We start from the raw sequence: 18780 nt of genomic DNA, 5'->3' as shown, positions 1-18780 counted from the left end.
ACACAAAGGCCAAGAAAAGAAAACTGACACATACACACACACACACACACACACACACACACACGTACAAGATAGTAAAGGGCAAAAAGGCAAGTAAGCATCTTAGAACTTCCCAAACAGCTGGATATAGCTATCTGATTATTCTATCTAGCACAGTATTGGTTAAAGCCATCAAGTTTTGTTATGTTCTCTTCAAAATTAGGCCTAAAACAACCTGGATGCAGGGAATGCTACATGGAAAAGTCCTCACTCATTTTGCCTAGCGGGCTTGCTGGGCGCCATCTGCTGGTCTTTTGGACACAGTGTAAAATGGACTCTGGTCTTAATTGCTGTTCTGCTTTAAGTATACGAAAAAATAGTAATTTTTAAAAAACTTCCACTGAATGTAACTTAATTATGAGGAGAACATTAGATAGAATATTAAAAACCAATTAACTCAGCTCCTGTGATTATGAAACTTTATGAAGTTTACAGGAATTGTATTATGCCTTTTACAATGACAATATTGGTTTTAGGTATTTGTGTATTCTTCATTCCTGAATTCTAATCATCAACTTAAAAAGTTATTTTTCTCCTCAATTTTTAACACAGCAGTTTGAATTGTGGCATTTTTTGTGAAAGGACTGCACGTTGTCTTCAACTGTCCCTAGGCAATGAACTGACATGGTAAATAGAACAATAGTTTTCCTTTTTCTTTTCCAACTCTATCACCTAAAATAACACTCATTTTGCTGGACTTCTCTGGTCTCGTAAAAACACACAGCCCAAAAGCAATACTGTCAACTCTTGAAGAACCAACGGATAGTAACTGAGTTCTAAAGTTTTCCTTCTGCAAATCCTACCACCTTCCCCATCATGCCATTCAAAGTTATCTTGACCTATATCCAAGAGCTGGGCCGCTAACAGCACAGCCAAGTGAGGAGTGGATCTGTAGTCAGAAGGCTGAAACAGGTATGTGTAATTACCTTACGTTTTTTGCTATTCTCCTCTGCCCACTGCTGTGAATTTAATGTATTTGTAAATAAAAATATACCGAAAGCATTCTAAGTCTTAAATGGGGGTTTCACTAATTGCAGACAGTCTCAAATATTAAGCAAGTGATTAACAATTGAAAAGTGAAAACTAGCTTACCAGTAAGTTGTGGTTTATCAAATGGTTATAGTGGTTTATAGAGCTGAGAATCCTTTCATACCCTTTCACTGTTTTTATACCCTGCCTGCCATTTGATGCTGATGACTGACTGGTGGAGAAGGGGAAGTAGGTATCATGCAGATAGCCAGATTGTTCCAGTTCAAATACCTAGATGACTGGGCCCTTAGTGCTATAGCAAAAACTTTACTTATTCCTGGTTTGTTCTGAATCCCTAAAGAGCCCATGTTTTCTAACCTTCATTTTCAAGATTTTAACTGTATGCTCCACCTTCATTTCTGCAGATAATCTATTGGCCAGAGGACATTATGGCTATTTGGGTATGAACACCTCTAACTTGCTGTTCCCATATGTAAAATCCTATGCATCTTAACTCTCAACTAAATCTCCTTCCAGGAGGGCATGGTGGCTCATGCCTGTAATTCCAGCACTCTAGGAATGCTGGTGGATCTAGGTGGATCACTAGATGTCAGGATTTTGAGATCAGCCTGGCCAAAATGGTGAAACCCCATTTCTACTAAAAATACTAAAAAATTAGCTGGTCGTGTGGCATGCACCTGTAATCCTAGTTATTTGGAAGGCTGAGACAGGAGAATCGCCTGAACCCAGGAGGCAGAGGTTACAAAGAGCTGAGATCGTGCTACTGTACTTCAGCCTGTGCAACAGAGTGAGGCTCCGTCTCAATAAATAAATAGGCTTCCTTCCCTGCTGTCTCAGAAGAACTGGTACTCCTATTACCTATGTTCCAGTCCCACTTTCTACTGTGTCTTTGGGGTTCTAACTTCATTATCACCTCTCATCTACCTCCAACCTTCTGCTCTTAAGGACCTTTCTCCTTTGCATAACCGTGACCATTTTTCTCCACTGAAAAGAGTCAAAAACAAATTTCCTAAGGCAACTGTCCTTTACCAGTCTTCCTTCCCAGTACTACACAATCTCTTTCCTTTCAAATAATGAATGCATTTTTTCCTAGAGTCACTTCCCATTCCATTTCTCAAACTTAAGCAATCTGCTTTTGGTCTGTTCTCCATGGAAAGTGTTCTGACCATAAAGATCACCAATCCTTCCTCTCACATAATCTCTCTGTAGCCTTTTGATGTGTTCTTGAAACTCCTAAGCACTCAGGAACTAAGTACTGTTCCTTCTTAGTCTCCTTGAATGGCCTGCTGGGTTCCATCGAGATTCATCCTTATCAGAGATCTGTCTTTGCTAGTGTTTGTTTCCTGGCTAGTCTCATTCAATCCCCAAACTTCTATGATCATGCATCCACTCTGGCTCTCACATGTTCATCTCCAGCTTAGACCCACATAATAAACTGCTACTGTTCATCTTTGAGCTAACCGTCCCCACAAAGAGTCTCAATTCATCTCATATAAAATCAAGTCCTCTCCCTCCTAAACTGCTGCTCCACCTGGATTTCCTGTTTTCGTTAACAAAAAGCATTATCTACTAAGCCATTCAATTCAGAAATCTGGATATATAGTGGACTCTGCCCTTTTTCTTATGCTCCTCGTCAACTCAGTCACCACAACCTGCCATTTGACGGGAGAGCTTCTTTACATCACCTCTCCTCCCCAGGGTCACAGTCCAGACCCTTGTACCCTCTCACATGACCTCCTTGCTTTGAGTCCAGTGGTTCTCAAAGTGTGGTCCCCTCAACAGTGCCATTAGCGTCGCCTGGGAATTTATTAGAAAGGCAAATTATCAAGCTGCCCCTGACCTACTGAATCAGAAACTCTAGGGTGGGGTCCAGTAATCTGTGTTTTAATTAATTCTTCAGGTAATTCTGAAGCTAAAGTTTAAGACCCAGTGTTCCAATCTACCTCCACTAATCCATTCTCTACAATTCTGATAAAGCCATCTTGCAAAAAAAACCCAAATCTGATTGTATTCCTGCTTTGCTTAGAAGTCTTTAGTGACATTTTTGACTCGAGTGAAATCTAAATATCTTGGTACAGCAGAAAAAAAATCCACTAGGATCTAGATGCTGCCTACCAGTTTTCAGAAAGTCAAGCACTTTAAATCATTTTTGTAAGAATGCAGTCATGTAGTGATTAAGGGATGAGCTGTAGAATCATACTACCTGGCTTTGAATCTTCACTTACCACTTTACAACTGGCTGTGTAGCCTTGGATGAGTCACTTAACCTCACTATGCTTCAGTTCCATCATGTGTACAATGTGAATAATAACGTCCACATGACAAGCTTCCTGTGCAGTTATCACAATACTTGGTGCTTAGTCTGGGCTCAGTAATTGTTAGCTATTATTATTTTGATTATGTCAAAAAGAAAAAAAGCATTACTGGAATTAACCTGTAGTATAGCAAGAACAGGAGAGGACTAGAATTAATGCCCCAACTAAGGGAAGTGGTCCCCATAAAGGAGGGCTTGCTTCTCCGGGCAGTTTCAGTTAGTTAGCTATGAATAAAAATACCCAGTCTCCAGAGAGAGGTTCTCAGGTGTCTGGGCTTTGACTAGTGTAGATAGAATCTGGTAATCAGATTCTAGGATATTACAGTACAGATAACAGTCAAGCCTCTAAAGTGAGAGCCAGGAAAGCGGTGAAGGAAGTCAGAAAACTAAAAGACACAGAGCAAAGCAACAAAGACGGGAATGATTTCATGTTTGTTTCTCTAATAACAGTTAATAGAGCAGCCAAGTGATTAAATGTGAGAAACCTACTATGACGGAAACATGGTCTACATTTTCGGAAATGCTGTCGGTCGCTTAAGAGCAAAAGCCCTGAGTTATGGTGAGAATCAAATTCTAGGCCGGGCGTGTGGCTCACACCTGTAATCCCAGCACTTTGGGAGGCTGAGGTGGGTGGATCACCTGAGGTCAGGAGTTTGAGACCAGCCTGGCCAACATGGGGAAACCCCGTCTCTATTAAAAATACAAAATTAGCATGGCATGGTGGCACATGCCTATAATCCCAGCTACTCAGGAGGCTGAGGCAGGAGAATCCCTTGAACCCGGGAGGCGGAGGTTGCGGGGAGGAGGTTGCAATGAGCCGAGATACGTCATCGCACTCCAGACTGGGCAACAAAAACAAAACTCTGTTTCAAAAAAAAAAAAAAAAAAAAAAGAGAATCATATTCTAACCTCCATCACAAATTAGTTATGGTCTTGGACAAATTACTTATCTCCTGCCTTAAGAGCTCAATATCATGATCTGAAATAGGGGGCCATATTAAGAAGATAACTATATACATTCATAGCGTAGTACAGTGCCTAGCATGTGGGAAGTGCTCAATACTTGGCAGGTATTACTTTTATTGGGAATATATTATCTTACAAAGCATATATAAAAATAGGCACCTCTGGAGGTTCCTGCTTGATCAAAGCAGTTATATATATTACCATCGAATATTTTGACTAAAACTGAGTTCTAACTTATGAAAACAGCAAATATTGTAAAGACAAATCCAAACAGTTATGTATCCCATGTTTACATCATTTAGGGATTAGCAATTTTTACTTCAAATATGTATGAGATTAATTCTACCCAAATGCTCATGTAGTGTCTATTAGGTGCTAGCAAGACTATTAGGCTCAGGGGGACCTACCAAGAAGAGTAAGGCATGACTCTTATACTGAAGGAGAATACAGGTTTGAGAAGATCACAGGACAATCTTATTAAAACATAATTCAATGCTGTACGGGATCAAAAAACCAAACCAAACAAAAGAAAACCCCCACAAAAAACTGTATAGATTAAGTTTTCCCCAAGTTTACTCATTTTTCAAAATCATAGTTCTGATTTTTTCCTCTATCCTCCTCTGAATTAGACTCAATCCATTTTTACTTACTACATCTTTAGTTACAGCAGGGAGTCAAAATCTAGAAAAGCTAGTCACTGCCACCCACTATAACAGAAGGTAGCAGCCACTTGTCTTTTTGGCTGTATTCCTAGTGCACAGCAGAAAAGTAGAGAATCTTGTTCCCTTTGCTCCACACAGGGTGGCTTATTCTTGTGCTTCAGCTCTTAGCTCAGATGTCACCTCCTCAGAGAGCCTTTCTCTGAGTATTCAATCTAAAGTTTTTTTCCTCTCTTCCTCCCCATTATTCTCTCTCATGTGTTTCCTTCAAAGCCTTACCTTTGCGGTAAATGCTGTGATGTGCCACCCTGACCCCCCTAAGGAATGAAAGGCTTATTTCCCCAGTGCCTGGAAGTGCTGAGACAGACCTCAGCTGCCAGCCTCCATCCATGATTGATTTGGCTGAAGAGAATTGAAGTTAGGCCCTTTCCAAGGCAACAGCATCCAATGACAGATCAATGCAGGGCTATAAAGGCCTGGCCCTTCCCTTCAACTCTGAAGGGCCAACCCAGTGCTAGAGTTCCTGTGGGATTGGTGGAGAACATCTTTGGGACTTGGATAAGGCTTAACTTTTTCTGTCTGCCTAATTCTGCTTCCTTTCTTCCTTGGTAATTGTCCAAAAGGTCTTATTAAAGTCCTGCCTCCAAATCTCCTCAGAGTCTGATTCTCAGGAAACCCAACCCAAGACAATCTAGAAACATCTTGTTTATTATCAATGTATAATCACCCCTCAGTATCCCTGGGGGATTCCATCCAGGAACCATCATGGAGACCTAAATCCAGATGCTCACGTTCCTGATTAAAAAATCATGTAGCAGGCTGGACGCCATGGCTCACACCTGTAATCCCAGCACTTTGGGAGGCCGAGGCGGGTGGATCACCTGAGGTCCGGAGTTCAAGACCAGTCTGGCCAAAATGGCAAAAAAGCCATCTCTACTAAAAAATACAAAAATTAGAGCCGGGTTTGGTGGCGGGCACCTGTAATTCCAAACTACTTGGGAGGCTGAGGCAGGAAGAATTGCTTGAACCAGGGAGGCGAAGTTTGCAGTGAGCAGAGATGGCGCCACTGCACCCCAGCCTGGGCGACAGAGCGAGTCTCTTCGTCTCAAAAAAAAAAAAAAAAAAATCGTGTAGTATTTGCACACAACTTACCACATCCTCCCATGTACCTTAAATCATCTCCAGACTGCTTATAATATCTTATATAACGTTAAACACTACGTAAGTAGTTGTTATACTGCAGTATTTAGGGAATGACAAGAAAAAAGATCTGCACATGTTCAGTACAGATGCAACCATCTTTTTCTCCCCCCAGAATATTTTTTCTTTCCTGGCATGATCTTGGCTCACTGCAACCTCCGCCGCCAGGCCTCAAGCTATTTTCCTGTCTCAGACTCCCAAGTAGCTGGGACTACAGTAGCGCATCACTGAGCCAGGCTCATTTTTTTTTTGTACTTTTAGTAAGATGGAGTTTCGCCATGTTGGCCCGGCAGACCTCAAACTCCTGACTCAAGTGATCCGCCCACCTCAGCCTCCCAAAGTTTTGGGATTACAGGTGTGAACCACAGAGCCCTGCTGCCCCAGAATATTTTCTTTCCGCACTTCGTTGAATCCACAGGTGCGGAACTCATGGATAGGGAGAGTATTGTTTCTCCCCAATCACTAGAACATGGAGTCAGGGTCAGGGTTGTGCATGTCCATCTTGATCACTGCTGTATCTACTAACTCGGCAGTGCTGAGACACGTGTATTATCTGTTCATAGGTAAACTGACTATGTTAACAAATGAATGAAACCGTCATATTGAGAGTCTCCAAAACGGCAAAAGGATTTGGGTACAGTCTCATCTGGGAGGAAGATGAGCATGACCTCAAGGTCATCCCTGCAAGGTCCACGGCCGCTTTCAAGCAGCTGGCAGGACCATGCTGTACAAGGGTTTTGACGCCGTCGGAAGGCGGCCCCCACCTCCTGACAGCCTGGGGTACACCATGCACCCTCCAGACATGAGAGAGGCACACGGGGCCCCTCCCAGCGAGGAAGGTGACGAGGGAGTCACAGGTCCGGCGCAGCGCAGGTGGGAGCGCGGGGAGGCGACATTCCTCCAGCTTTTCCCACCGGCGGGAAGACCTCCTCGCCGCCCGCAAGCATTTAGCATCTGCAGCTATTCTTTTTTTCACCTCCTACCAAAAGCCAGATTCCTCCTTGTCCCCGCCCCCAAATATCCTTCAGTGAGGACAAGGGCGACCTTTGGGGGTGGAGAGAGGCACCTACAAGCCCCTTCCCCTCTCATCGGCCGGACACAAAGCGGTCTTTTCCACCTGAAGTTCCAGCGCTCTCACCTGCCCACCAAACGCCACGCCGCCCCAGGCCGCCGCCGCCCGCAGGGACTAGGGACCGACCTCAAGCCGCAGCTGCCGCGGATCCCGACAGCCTTCGCGTTGCGCTGGGAAACAGAGCACGCGCAGCTCTGCGGAACAGAGCACGCGCAGCTCTGCGGTCGAGGCCGGGCCGCTCCCACCTCGCGGCTCCGGATTTTCCAGGAAGCTCCAGCCAATTGTACCGGTGGCCGTCACCGGAAAAAACGGGGAGCGAAGTTTATTCAGCGTATATTCCAGCAAATTATTGAAACTGAAATTTTAAAAGAACGCATAAATTTTAAATAACATATAAAAATGGCACAGCTTCTGCCTTTTGGTGAGCTCTTAACAATGATTTGTTAAACTAATGAAAGAAGTCCACTGCGCTCTGCTCTCTAGCCTCCCAGACATGACCAATCACAAAGCGCCCGGATTTGTCGTTCAGCCCAGTATCCCGCCTCTCTGTGAGGTTATCTCGAAAATCAGGAGAAACGGAGTTACCCTCCAGTCACTCCCGGGATCGGGTTTGGGGAGCGGACATGCGCAGTGAGAGCTAGTTGCCTTCTACTAAAGCATATGAGGGCTTACGGGGAAGTGCAGACATTCTTCAGCAGGGTGCTTTTCACAGATTAGATAATTCATCCGTTATTCCCCATCCTGCTTTTGGGTTCCAGGACAAACCTTTTATTCTCTTTTAACATTAAAAAAACATAGCGGAAGTTATGTTTAAATTTCCATTGAAGTTTATCTGGCACTTTGAAAGCTACGTTTCCCATAATCTTCCGCACCGAATACAGTATACGTTCCATTCTTAAGCTAGTAAATTTCCGGTGTTAAGAAAACATACCACAGAAAAGCGTTTTTTTCTCTCGGTCAGTTCGACAGCCTAGCACCGTGGGTTACCGTGATTCGTTACCTGCCAATCTTAGTCATTGGGTTCCCAGCCTGCGTCTGCCGCCATTTTTGTTTTGGGTCCTCTTTGAAAGCCGCGAGATTCTAGACAGAGGCCATTTTTCTTTTGGGCAGATTCCACAGAATACCAAAGGGTTTTGTCGCCATCTTAAAGCCTGGCTGTGGCCTCAATCCGACAGTGAAGCTGCTCAGATCATCTTGTGTTTGGGCGGCGGTTGAGTTCCCAAACGCGCGCGGAGACCCTGGGAAGGAGGAAGTAGGCGCGAACGTGATTCTTCTAAGGTTCAAAAGGTTGGCTGCAGTGCCGGCTACCTGTGTATTCTGAGTTTCCACAGCTAGGTGCTACTTCACCAGTGACCCTGGACAGTAACAAAACATATAAAAACCCGAGCCCAAACCCCGCCACCAGCATAGGTAAGCACGTGGACCTCTGGCAACCTCATATGTTCCTTCACGTGAACTGAACTGTTTGTCCATCCATCTCCTCCCTCCTGGTTTTTTGCTTTGATTTTTTGAGACTTTAACGAATCGTTCTCCCTGTACTTCCACCTTTCTTCCTTGTTTTCAAAAAGCCAAAAAGTTGCTAAACATCAGGGTGCCGTGACCACGGGCTTTGACTTAACTTCGGACAAAGGGAATTCAGTAGATGGGCCCGGTATTTGTATCAAATCATGGCAACCTGCATCTAGAAGTACAAATACCGCCCCCTCCCCAGACATTTTTGGGGATGTGACGTAAATAGATTGCGTTTGTATATACTTACCACTCTTCATTTATTCAGTGCATTTATTGAGTACCTAATTTGTGCTAGATCGTAAGGATTCAGCAGTTAACTAAAAAATCCATTAACTCATGGAGCCTATATTTTATCACCTTGAGCTCTACTAGGTTGAGAGAAATAACAGTATTTTATGGTTCTTAGCACTGCTAGACTATATAAACAAGCATTTGCTTTCTCCTTCCCTTGAACCCTGTTTTTCACTTTTATTTAAAAATTTTTTTTGGCCTGGAGTAGGAATTAATTGTATTGACTCTTATTTATTGGATCCTAGACATAATGATATTTGTAAGCCAGTTGGCTAATGTTACACGCAATGTTCCAGTTATACAGGGCTTTGTTGCTCAAAGTTTGGTCCACCTACCAGCAGCATCAGCATCTCCTAGGAGCTTGTTAGAATTGTACTTCATGGCCAGGTGCGGTGGCTCACACCTGTAATCCCAGTACTTTGGGAAGCAGAAGCAGGCCGATCACCTGAGGTCGGGAGTTTGAGAACAGCCTGACCAACGAGAATAAACACCGCCTCTACTAAAAACACAAAATTAGCCAGGAGTGGTGGCGCATTACTGTAATCCCAGCTACTTGGAAGGCTGAGGCAGGAGAATTGCTTAAACCTGGGGGGCGGAGGTTGCGGTGAGCCGAGATCGCACCATTGCACTCCAGCCTGGGCGACAAGAGCAGAAGTCCGTCTCAAAAAAAAAAAAAAAAAAAAAAAAAAAAAAAAAAAAAAAAAAAAAAAAAAAAAAAAAAAAAAAAAAAAATTGCACTTCATGCCTCACCCCAGAGCTGCTGAATCATGCTGAATCAGAATCTTCCTCAAGAAGTGCATCTTAAAGTTCAAGGAGCATTGATTCAGGTCATGGGCTAAAGATATAGCCCTTTCTTTCTTTTTTTGAGACGGAATCTCGCTCTGTTGCCCAGGCTGGAGTGCAATGGCTCGATCTCGGCTCACTGCAACCTCCGCCTATTAGGCTCAAACTATTCTCCTGTCTCGGCGTCTCCAGTAGCTGGGATTACAGGTGTGCGCCACCATGCCCAGCTAATTTTTGTAGTTCTAGTAGAGACAAGGTTTCGCCATGTTGGCCAGGCTGGTCTCGAACCACTGACCTCAGGTGATCCACCCGCCTCGGCTTCCCAAAGTGCTGGGATTACAGACGTGAACCACCGACCCTGGCCTGGCCCATTCTTTCTTCAGCCCATGCTTCTGAACTAGAGTCACAGCGTATTATCAATTATTTCCATGTTCTAAATGCAGTGGATATTTGACAGGTTTTTCTGTGCTTTTAATTCATTGACTTGATGTTAAGATGTCAATTTAGCATTCCAAAAAGTTGAAAAGAGATTTTGTCATCCCAATATATTTTTATGTAACTTCCGTTATGACATAACATCGAAATGTAGGGTTTTCTCTAATAAGTCTTAACATCCAATTTACCACTGGTTTGCATTTTTTTTTTAAGTTGTTTATTGTGCTTCTTGCTTTCTCTTGTCTTGAATGCATATTTGTACTTCTGATATATTAAAAGTTGAACTCAAAAGTTTGCATGTGGACAGCAGTTCAATACTGACTTGGAAAGCCTTTGGCCGTGATTTACCAAAGCTTTTTGTGGCACCTTGCTTTCTTTTGTCTTCCCATTTTATTTTATTTCTTTTTAAATTTTTTTGAGACAAGATATAACCCTATTGCCCAGGCTGAAGTGCAGTGGCGGGACTGTAGCTCACTGTAACCTCCAGCTCCTGGGCTCAAGCATCCTTCTGCCACCACCTGTCAAAGTGCTGGATGAGAGGAATGAGCGACTGCACCCAGCTGCCTTCTGTCTTTCTTTAATGAGAAATCTAAATCGAGAATTCTCAACCTTAGCTGCACATAACAATCACCTGGGGAGCTTTAAAAACAGACTCCAGACCTGTATCTGCCGAGATTGAGATTCTCTGGCTGAAATTAAGGAACCAGTAAGGAGTATGAGGAAAGAGAAAGAACTTTTACTTTTTATGTTTCTATGTTAGATTTTCTCTCCCTTATCGTGTTACTTAAAATAATCAGGATTTTGAAAACCATGAAAACAATTGGATTAAGAATGTGAGGAACCAGCTTTCCAGGAACTGGTCAACTTGCCAGTTATTTGCTCTTTCCTAAGAAAGTTGTCTAGCCTTTCTGCCTCTCCTTCCTTCATCTATTAATTGGGAAAAGAAGGCCACTGTTGTTTTTTATTTTGTTTCATGTGATGTTGCCGATTGTAGTGAATATTTATATTCTGTGAGTGTAAGAAAGAAAAGTATTTTGCAAGTGCAATATTCATTGCTTCTAGTGTTCACATACCTTAGATTGTGTGTGGCAGTAGAGGGTAATGGGTTAGGAAATTAACTCTGAAGCTAGATTCCCTGGGTTCAAATTCTAGCTCCTCTGCTTGTCAGCTGTGTGACTTTGATCAGATTACTTATCCCTTCAGTGCCTCAGTTTCCTCATCTGTAAAATGGGGTTAATGTGAGCATTAGATGAATTAATACAAGAAAAATGCTTGTAATAGTGCCTGGCACATAGTCATAGCCATGTAAATATTAACTGTTGTTAAATTTTATTATAATTAAATTTCTGAGTTTTAAGGTTTTGTTCATGCATGCAAATTTCCAGAGGAAAGGTATTACAGTTCTGTTACTTTTCAGGATATGAACCAGTTTGGAAAAGAGGGTGATGTAAACAATATACCGGGCCAGGCTTTTTTTTTCTTTAAGTATTTTTTAAACAGTTTTATTGAGGTAAAATTGTCATAACAGTTAACTGCACATATTAAAGTATACAATTTGATATGTTTTTTTGCCAGTGAAACCATCACCATATCAAGATAATGAACCTATCAATCACCCCTAAAAGTTTCCTCTTGCTCCTTTGTCATCCCTCCAGCCACTCTTCCAGGAAACCTCTGATCTATGATCTATCGCTGTAGATAAGTTTGCATTGCATTTCCTAGGTTTTTTTTTTTTTTTTTTTTTGAGATGAAGTCTCCCTCTGTCACCCAGGCTGGAGTACAGTGGTGCAATCTTGGCTTACTGCAAGCTCGATCTCCTGAGTCCAAGCGATTCCCCTGCCTCAGCCTCCTGAGTAGCTGAGTTACAGGTGTGCACCACCACACCCAGCTAATTTTTGTTTGTATTTTCAGTAGACATGGGGTTTCACCATGTTGGTCAGACTGGTCTCCCACTCCTAACCTCAAATGATCTGCCCAACTTGGCCTCCCAAAGTGCTGGCATTACAAGAGTGGGCCACTGCGCCCAGCTACATTTCCTAGGTTTATCTAACTGTAATCTTGGAGTATATGGTTTTTTGGGGGTGGGGGTTAGCCTGGCTTCTTTCATCATCATCATCTTTTTTTTTCTTAATTTTTTTTAGAGAGGATCTTGCTGCTCTTGAACTCCTGGTCTCAAGCTATCCTCCTGCCTCAGCCTCCCAAAGCACTGGTATTATGGGCATAAGCCACTGTGCCTGGCCATCATAATTATTTTGAAAACCATCTTTGCTGTTGGAAGTTTTGATAGTTTATTCCTTTTTAATTACTGAGTGGTATTCCATTGTGTAGATATGGAATAATCTGTTTATACATTCACCAATTGATGGACATTTGGGTTCTTATTTTCACAATACTCATTCTCACATTGCTTTGTTCTTCTCTAGATAATTTTAATTAAACTTTTTTTTCTTTTCTCTTTTTTTTTTGAGACTGGGTCCCACTCCAGTTGCCCAGGCTGGAGTGCAGTGGTGTGATCTTGGTTTGCTACAGCCTCTATCTCTTGGGTTCAGGTGATAATCATGCCTTAGCCTCCTGAGTTGCTGGGACTACAGGTGTGCACCACTGTGCCTGGCTAATTTTTTGTATCTTTAGTGGAGATGAGTTTTTGCCATGTTGTCCATACCTGTCTCAGACTCCTAGACTCAGGCAGTCCTCCTGCCTCTGCCTCCCAAAGTGCTGGCATTACAAGTATGTGCCCCGGGGCCTGGCCTAAAAATTTTTTTTAGAAGTTTAATTATTTGATAATCAAGCCTTGTGTATACAGTGAAACCAAGAGGTTACATACGTCTTCATCTTTGCTGTTGTATAGTTTATGAATTAATGTTTTGTCAATGAAACGTGGCTTTTTAAAAATGCAAAATGTGTGCATTGACTTTTAAGTGGATTGTTATTTCTTGACATCTATGTGTCTAATCATTTTAAGCTATATTAAACCTCAAGTCTACTTTTTAGAGGTTGAGGACAATAATTCATGCACATGAAGAAACCCACTTATTAGGTAGCAAAGCAGAGATCTATGACTAAAATGTCGTAAAACTCTCCTTTGTCAGGGAGATGGAGAATACCACTTGTATTTTGAGTTGATGTAAGTATATTTCTAAAGTCCTTTTGCTTCTATTATGTAAAAGCGGTTACTTGTGTTTATTTTAGTATTGACATTTTGTGCTTGAATAAATCAGAGGTGGTTTAAAATTGGATTTGAGTGATATTAATTATAGATAATATATAGAATATGGCTATTATAGTATCTTGGACACAGAAGCTCATTTGTGTCACTTTTGATTTATCTTCTAGTTAGAAAAGATTGGATTTTTTTTTTTTTTTTTTTTTTTTTTTTTTTTTGCATTTAAAAATTATTCTGGGTCCGGCGCGGTGGCGTATGTCAGTTATTCCAACACTTTGGGAGGCCGAGGTGGGTAGATCACTTGAGATCAGGAGTTTGAGATCAGCCTGGCCAACATGGGGAAACCCTGTCCCTACTAAAAATATAAAAATTAGCTGGGCATGGTGGTCCACACCTGTAATCCCAGCTATTTGGGAGGCTGAGGTGGGAGAATCGCTTGAATCCACAAGGCAGAGGTTGCAGGGAGCCACGATAGTGCCACTGCACCCCAGCCTGGGCAACAGAGACTCTGTCTCAATAAAACCTAAAAACTAAAAATAAATAAATTATTTTTAATTTATGTAAAATAAAATTATTCTTGGGTATGTAGTTTTCAGAGTTTTTATCAGTGCAGTGAGATTTGTAATCACTATTGAAATCAGTACATGGAACATTTCCATCAGCTCCTTCCTCCCCATTTCCCTTCTGCTACCCCTTCGTAGTACCCCTTACCCCTCCGTCTTTGGCAACCAGTAATCTATTCTCTATCATGACAGTTTTTGTGTTGAAATGATTAGATTTTAAAACTATTTAATTAATGATTATCAGAACTTTTTTTTCTATGGTAAAGGCAACTGGAAAACATTAGCTATCAGAGGAGGTCTTGGGTTACAAAGTGGATTGATCATGTGCTGTTTGCTTGTGCCCTTGGTGTTATAATGATTCTGTTTAACAGACTGAGCACTGTGTATCAGGCACTGGGCTCCCGTACTTACATATCTGATCTCATGTAATCCTTACAGGAGCCATGAAATAGAAACGGTTGTTATTATCCCATTTTAGAGGTAAGAAAAGTAGAGGCATAAAGGAGTTGGATAGCCTGCCTGAGGTCATATGAAGAATCAGTTTGAAGGGATGTGTTTTACAAGAACCTAAGGACATGCACCAGGTGTGGGTGCCTATCCCTGTTTCTGACTAGGTATTAAATAAAAACTAGATTCGGGCCAGACAGAGTGGAGTCATGCCTGCAGTCCCAGCGCTGTGAGAGTCTGAGGTGAGCGGACTGCTTGAGTTCAGGAGTTAGAGAACAGCTTGGGCAATACAGCAAAACCTCATCTCTACAAAAAATACAAAAATTAGCTGGGCATGGTGGCTTACACCTGTAGTCCCAGCTACTCGGGAGGCTGAGGCAGGAGGATCACTTGAACCTGGGGAGGTTGAGGTTGCAGTGAGCTGTGATTGCACCACTGCATTCCAGTCTGGGCGACAGACCAAGACAGGGTCTCAAAACAACAACGAAAACCTACTAGATTCTGCCTATTAATAAAGCACCCCATCTAGTGGTTGGTGGGAATTTTCTGTGGGCACAACAGGAAGGGGAGGCTCAGATCATGGGTCAACTGACTAGGTTGAGGGTATAGAGTAACTAAAAGGTAGGACTGTTCCATGGAATTAATCTTGGTAGAGTATTCAACGTTTGACGTACATTTAATGACAAAATATTTTTTAAAGTTCTAATTTTTTTTGTTACTTGCATTATCCTCTTTCCCTTGTTGAAGCTGATGTGTTTGTTTTTGTTTTTGTTTTGTTTTTTATAAGTAAACTTTGGCATTCAGAATTACCATATGAATAATAGCAAAAGCTAATTCTTTTTTACACGGAAGTTACCTTTTCCAACTTTATCTGAGTGGTCACCAGTGAGGCCTTCGCTCATTTGTCATTTTTCCTTGGTCTTTTGTTAAGTTTATGATTCATTCCTTGATATTGGTTGTTTTGGTGATAAGGTCGGCGCACGTGTTAGGAGAGGACAGCAATGAAATAATTTCTCATTCTTATTATAGCTGTAACCTCGGACATTCTAGGGCCTTTGTTGTTTTCTGTTTCTGCTCCCATAGCTAATGAAAGTTTTTTAAGATGATAGAAAGAAGCATAATAATTTCCTAGATAAAATTTGAAATCTAGAGATTAGAAGCTTGAAGTTAATTTCTGGTCTATTTAATGAGAGCAGTTGCTTTTGCTTGTGACACAGGCCAGCAACCCTTGAAAGAAGACAAATGTGAATTCCAGAGTGCCTTAGATTTTCCCACAGTATAATCTAGAGGGTCATTGACTTTCTTTATTAGAGTTTATCTCTGCTTTGTATTTAAATGACAGGACAATCATGTGATATTGTTTAATCTACTTCCATTCCCTCCCCAAATTAATTTTTTAAAGCTCTTAGGATCTTTCCTGCCCCGCCAAAAACACACATGTACTCATATTTTTGGTTGGGTCATACCCAATGAAAGTCTCCTCTTTGTGAAAGAATGCCTGTTTTCAGGCCTCAGAGAGTGGACTGAAAAATGCAGAATAGAAGATGAGGCATCATTTGTAAGATTTATAATATACTCTAACTTCTCAGCATGTTTACGTAAATTATATGCTTTCACATATTTGGAAAATTGATCTTTTGGGGTTGTCCTACACGTCTTTAAAACAGGCAACAAAATAAAAATACCACTGAATTTAGACTTGAATTGCCAGCTCCGGTAGCAAAGGTTTCTTAACATTTATTCTGTAAACCTGGGCACTGAGCTTGCTACATTCTCCTGAAAGCAACTTTGAGGGCCTAGGAAAATAATCATTTAAGATGCATTGTTACTCTGTGTGTGTGTATGTGTGTGCGCGTGCACGTGCATGTGCAGGTTTGCTCTTTAGTGATCAGTAAAACACAAATTTAGAAAAGCCTGAGGATGTTCCCTGATTTAAAACTTAATTAATATAGAAGCTAATAATATATTTTCCATTCAAACGAGTGTTAGAATGCCAGTGTTTTAAAGACAAAGAAATGTATGCACCAAAAAATATCATCTTTGTGGCATAAACTTCAACCATACCTCTAATCTGTTGCCCATTATTTTCAATATGAAATACTAGTATCTTCTAGGTATGTGTTTATATGAATTACAACTCTCAACTTTGGCTGTATGATAGAAATATAACTGAAGTGTTAATTATTTGGTGAAATAGGTCCAGAGTGCTTTGAACTCCTTTTCCAAAAGCTTATTGTGGAATATGGAATTTGGCGACAGTAAAGATGTATTGGATAAATGGGTAAAAATCTGAAAAAAAAGAACACAGTCTGATTTAGTAACATCAGTGGACCCAAGTCAGTAAACTTTTAATGTATAACTGTGCCATACTCCAAGTATTAAAAAGGAGATGAATGGACCCTGTCCCTGGGAATCTTATAGTTAGAGAGAGAACCAGAGTTAGGTGTAGTTCAGTGGGCTGAGTGCCAGAGTAGAGGTGGTTCAGATGTGTCCCAGAGAAGGAGCAATTTACGGAGTTCATAGAAGGCTCCAAGGAACAGCTGGCATCTGAGTTGGGTCTCAGAGGATAACTCGCCTTAGGAGAGGACATTCCACAGTGCAGCATGCATGGGTGAAGGCGGGGAGAACTGGAGCTGCATGGTCAAGGACACGTGCCAGGAGCTGATTATGTAGGACATTACAGATCTGAAGTTGCCTGTGCCATAAGATGAAGATTTGGGCAGGGGCACTGATATGGTTTGGATTTATATTCCTAACCAAATCTCATATTGAATTGTAACCCCCAGTGTTGGAGGAGGGGCCTGGTTGGAGGTTGTATCATGGGGGCAGATTTCCCACTTGTTCTCAGAGTAGTGAGTTCTCAGGAACTTTGGCTGTTTAAAAGTGTGTAGCACCTCTCTCTTTGCTCTCTTCCTCCTGCTCCAGTCATATAGTGCTTGCCTGCCACCTTTTGCCTTCCAGCTAAGTTTCCTGAGGCCTCCCCAGCCATGCTTCCTATAGAGTCTGCAGAACTGTGAGCCAATTAAACCTCTTTTCTTTATAAATTACCAGTCTCAGATAGTTCTTTATAACATTTTAAGAACAGGCCAATACAGGCACCAAAAAAAAGGGCTTGTGATGCCATAGAAAATCCCAGTGAAGAGTTTTGAATAGGGCACTCATGCTCAGACACCTCTGATGACAGGTTTGGGGTTGGAGAAGTACAAGGATATAGATTAGAGGTACTTTAAGAGGCTGCAGTTGTTGAGGGGGGTGCTCAGGATAACCCTTTTTTTGGGGTCTGGATCTCCTGGCATCACCATGTGTTTTAGTCTACCTGTGCTGCTATAACAAAATACCTTAGACCAAGTAACTTATAAACAATATGAATTTATTGCTCAATACTGGAGAATGGGAATTTCAAGATCAAGGCACCAGCAGATGCACTGTCTGGTGAGGGCTTGTTTTCTGCTTCAAAAATAATACCTTCTTGCTGTACCCTTACGTAAGGTAGGGAGACTGGGGAGCTTGTTTAAGCCTTTTTTAAATTAAAGGCACTGGTCCCATTTGTGAGGATTGAGCCCTCATTACTTACCACTTTCCAAAGTCCCCACCATTAATACTATTACATTGGGCATTAAGTTCCAACATGTGAATTTGGGGAGATACCAACATTTAGACCATAGCACCATGTTGTGATTTTTTCCTTCTCATGGGAGGCAGATGGGACCATCCATGACTGTCATCTGGATTGCCTTGAATCTGAGATGAATTTGCGAATATTGCTATATTAACAGCATTGTCTTATAATCCATGAACATGGGATATCTTTCCACTTAAGTCTTTAATTTCCTTCAATTATATTTTATGACTTTTGGTGTATAATTCTTGTACTTTTGTTTCATTTATTCCTAAGTATTCTTTTTCATGTTGTTTTGAATGGAATTTTAAAAAAAATTTATTTTAGGACTATTCATTGCTGGCATGTAGAGATACAGTAGATTTTAAAATATCATATATCCTACAACCTTGCTGAACTTATTAATTCTAGTAGTTTTTGATGATTTGTTAGGGTTTTCTATATATGAGAACATGTTGTTTATGAATAGACTTATCTCTTTCTTCCTGATATGGATGCTTTTTATTTTTCTTGCCTAATTGCCATAATTAGAACCTTTAGTACAATGGTGAATAAAAGTGACAAGAGCAGACATTCTTGTAAAGACATTGTCTCTCATCTTAAGGGAGAAAACATTTAGCCTTTATCAGTAAGTATGATTTTAGCACTTGGTTTTTCCTAGATGCCTTTTATCCGGTTGAGATAGTCCCTTCTATTCCTATTGTGTTGGCTTTTTTTTTTTTTTTTT

General features: G+C 41.4%; 2 protein-coding genes across 3 annotated transcripts in view; one reads left to right on the top strand and one right to left on the bottom strand.

The window, feature by feature from the left end:
- The window catches only part of MKKS (McKusick-Kaufman syndrome), a 33393-nt gene extending 25938 nt beyond the window's left edge, over nt 1-7455 (bottom strand). The window contains exon 1 of one of the 2 annotated variants that reach the window (XM_017523940.2): nt 7307-7455. The gene's annotated coding sequence lies outside the window, so the exon portion shown is untranslated. The remainder of the gene's footprint in view (nt 1-7306) is intronic. The other variant, XM_017523939.2, reaches the window with a different exon arrangement.
- A 1001-nt stretch (nt 7456-8456) lies between these two features.
- The window catches only part of LOC108300952 (SLX4 interacting protein), a 197366-nt gene continuing 187042 nt past the window's right edge, over nt 8457-18780 (top strand). The window contains exon 1 of the mRNA XM_017523943.2: nt 8457-8650. The gene's annotated coding sequence lies outside the window, so the exon portion shown is untranslated. The remainder of the gene's footprint in view (nt 8651-18780) is intronic.

Source organism: Cebus imitator, unplaced genomic scaffold (assembly GCF_001604975.1).
Source record: "Cebus imitator isolate Cc_AM_T3 unplaced genomic scaffold, Cebus_imitator-1.0 Scaffold31, whole genome shotgun sequence".
NCBI lineage: Eukaryota > Metazoa > Chordata > Mammalia > Primates > Cebidae > Cebus > Cebus imitator.
The sequence above is the reverse complement of the archived record's forward strand: the minus strand, read 5'-3'. Positions and strand labels throughout refer to the sequence as shown.